The sequence below is a fragment of the Neomonachus schauinslandi genome, chromosome 2, assembly GCF_002201575.2.
Source record: "Neomonachus schauinslandi chromosome 2, ASM220157v2, whole genome shotgun sequence".
In the NCBI taxonomy this organism is placed as follows: domain Eukaryota; kingdom Metazoa; phylum Chordata; class Mammalia; order Carnivora; family Phocidae; genus Neomonachus; species Neomonachus schauinslandi.
Genome location: NC_058404.1, coordinates 118,549,275 through 118,551,991, shown reverse-complemented (window position 1 = coordinate 118,551,991; position 2,717 = coordinate 118,549,275). Strand labels below are relative to the sequence as shown.

The 2,717-nt window shown below is 35.9% G+C and overlaps 1 non-coding gene across 1 annotated transcript; it reads right to left on the bottom strand.

Moving 5' to 3' along the window:
• Positions 1–2,405: 2,405 nt before the first annotated feature.
• Positions 2,406–2,512, bottom strand: LOC123324173. The gene has a single exon (XR_006539664.1). It is a non-coding gene; the product is annotated as a U6 spliceosomal RNA (small nuclear RNA).
• Between the last annotated feature and the right edge of the window lie 205 nt (positions 2,513–2,717).

Genomic DNA, 2,717 nt, shown 5'->3' with positions numbered 1-2,717 from the left:
ATATATATATATATATATATATATATATATATATATATATATATATCCCACCAGCAGTGTAAGAGGGTTCTCTTTTCTCCACATCCTCGCTGACATCCATTGTTTCCTGTGTTGTTAATTTTAGCCATTCTGACTGGTGTGAGGTGGTATCTTATCATGGCATTGTTTTGTATTTCCTTGATGATGAGTGATGTTGAACATTTTTTCATGTGTCTATTAGCCATTTGTATGTCTTCTTTGAAGGAATGTCTGTTCGTGTCTTTTGCCCATTTCTTAACTAGATTTTTTATTTTTTGGGTGTTGAGTTTGATAAGTTCTTTATAGGTTTTGGATACAAGCCTTTTATCTGATATGTCATTTGCAAATATCTTCTCCCATTCCATAGGTTGCCTTTTAGTTTTAGTGTCTCTTTCACTGTGCAGAAGCTTTTTATCTTGATGAAGTCCCAATAGTTCATTTTTGATTTTGTTTCCCTTGCCTTTGGAGATATGTCTAATAAGAAGTTGCTGTGGCCAAGGTCAAAGAGGTTGCTGCCTGTATTCTCCTCTAGGATTTTGATGGATTCCTGTCTTACGTTTAGTTCTTTCATCCATTTTTAATTTATTTTTTATGTATGGTGTAAGAAAGTGGTCTAGTTTTGTTCTTCTTCATGTTGCTGTCCAATTTTCCCAACACCATTTGTTGAAGAGACTGTCTTTTTTCCATTGGATATTCTTTCCTTCTTTGTCGAAGATTAGTCGACCATAGAGTTGAGGGTCCATTTCTGGGCTCTCTATTGTGTTCCATTGATCTATGTGTCTGTTTTTGTGCCAGTGTCATACAGTCTTGATGATTCCAGCATTGTAATACAGCTTGAAGTCTGGAATTGTGATGCCTCTGGCTTTGCTTTTCTTTTTAAGGATTGCATTTGCTATTCGGGGTCTTTTGGGGTTCCGTAGAAATTTTAGAATTGTTTGTTGTAGTTCTGTGAAAAATGCTGGTGTTATTTTGATGGGATTGCATTGAATGTGTAGATTGCTTTGGGTAGTACAGATGTTTTAACAATATTTGTTCTTCCAATCCATGAGCATGGAATGTTTTTCCATTTCTTTATGTCTTCCTCAATTTCTTTCATAAGTGTTCTAAAGTTTTCAGAGTAGATGTCTTTTACCTCTCTGGCTAGGTTTATTCTTAGGTATCTTATGGTTTTTGGTATAGTTCTAAATGGGATAGGTTCCTTGATTTCTCTTTCTGCTGCTTAATTATTGGTGTATAGAAATGCAACAGACTCCTGTGCATTGATTTTATATCCTGCAATTTTGCTGAGTTCCTCTATCAGTTCTAGCAATTTTTTGGTAGAGTCTTTCATGTTTTCTGCATACAATATCATGTCGTCTGCAAAGAGTGAAGGTTTGAGTTCTTCCTTACTGATTTGGATGCCTTTTAAAAAAAGATTTTATTTATTTATTTGACAGAGAGAGAGAGTGCACAAGCAGGGGTAGTGGCAGGTGGAGGGAGAGGGAGAAGTAGACTCCCTGCTGAGCAGGGAGCTGGATGCTGGGCTCGATCCCAGGACTCCGGGATCATGACCTGAGCCAAAGGCAGATGCTTAACTGACTGAGCCACCCAGAAGTCCCAATTTGGATGCCTTTTATTTCTTTTTGTTGTCTGATTGCTGGGGCGACAATTGCACATATGTTCAGTCTATGTTGTCTGTCTAGTTACAATAAAAACACAAATTATTCCTTTAAAAATATAGTTCATCTATTTTGATCACAAACTTTCTTAAGTTAAATAAATTTGGGGTTTCTTTACACAAAGGAATTATTTGAAGGTGCCATTACCAAATTAAGGAAACTACTTTCTCTGTAAAAAAAATAAAGCCTTCATTTTCAGAGCAGTTTTGTCTTAACGGCAACACTAGTGGAAAGCACAGTATTCCTATATACCTCCTTGCCCTACACACTCAACCTACCCCACCACCAACACCCCACACCGGAGAGTTACATTTGGTTACAAGCAATAAAACAACATTAACATGTCATTATCACTCAAACCCCATTGTTTAATTAGGGTTCACCCTTGGTGTTATATGTTTTATGGGTTTTGATAAATGTATAATGACATGTATCAAGCATTATAATAATATAAAGAATAGTTTCATTGCCCTAAATCCTCTGTTTCACGTATTTATCCTTTCCTCCCCTTATACTCTGGCTCCCACTGATATTTTTACTGTCTCCATGTCCACCATTTTGAATGTTATATTTTCTCTGTTACTCCACATCCATGCCAACATTTGATGTTGTCAATGTTTTGGATTTTAGTCATTCTAATGTATGTGTAGTTGAAACAATCTTATTGTTACTTTAATTTGCAATTCTTTAATGAGGTATGATGTTGAACATCTTTTCATAGCTTGTTTGAAATATATGGAATGTGTCACAAACTTACATGTCCTCCTTGCAGAGAGGACATGCTAATATTCTCTGTACTATTCCAATTTTAGTATATGTGCTTCCAAAGTGAGCACTGTCCTTTCTTTTGATTCCCAAGGTAAAGGATGTAACAGGTTAAAACAAACATATAATAATGAAATGATTTGGAGTATGCCATTCATGGAAGAGTCGTGTCTATTTCTGTAAAATATAAATAAGATCAGGGCTATGCATGCAGAGAAGGAGCAAGAGGCATCTGGGAAGATGGAAGAGAAAAAATAGTAGAAAAGAGAAACTGAG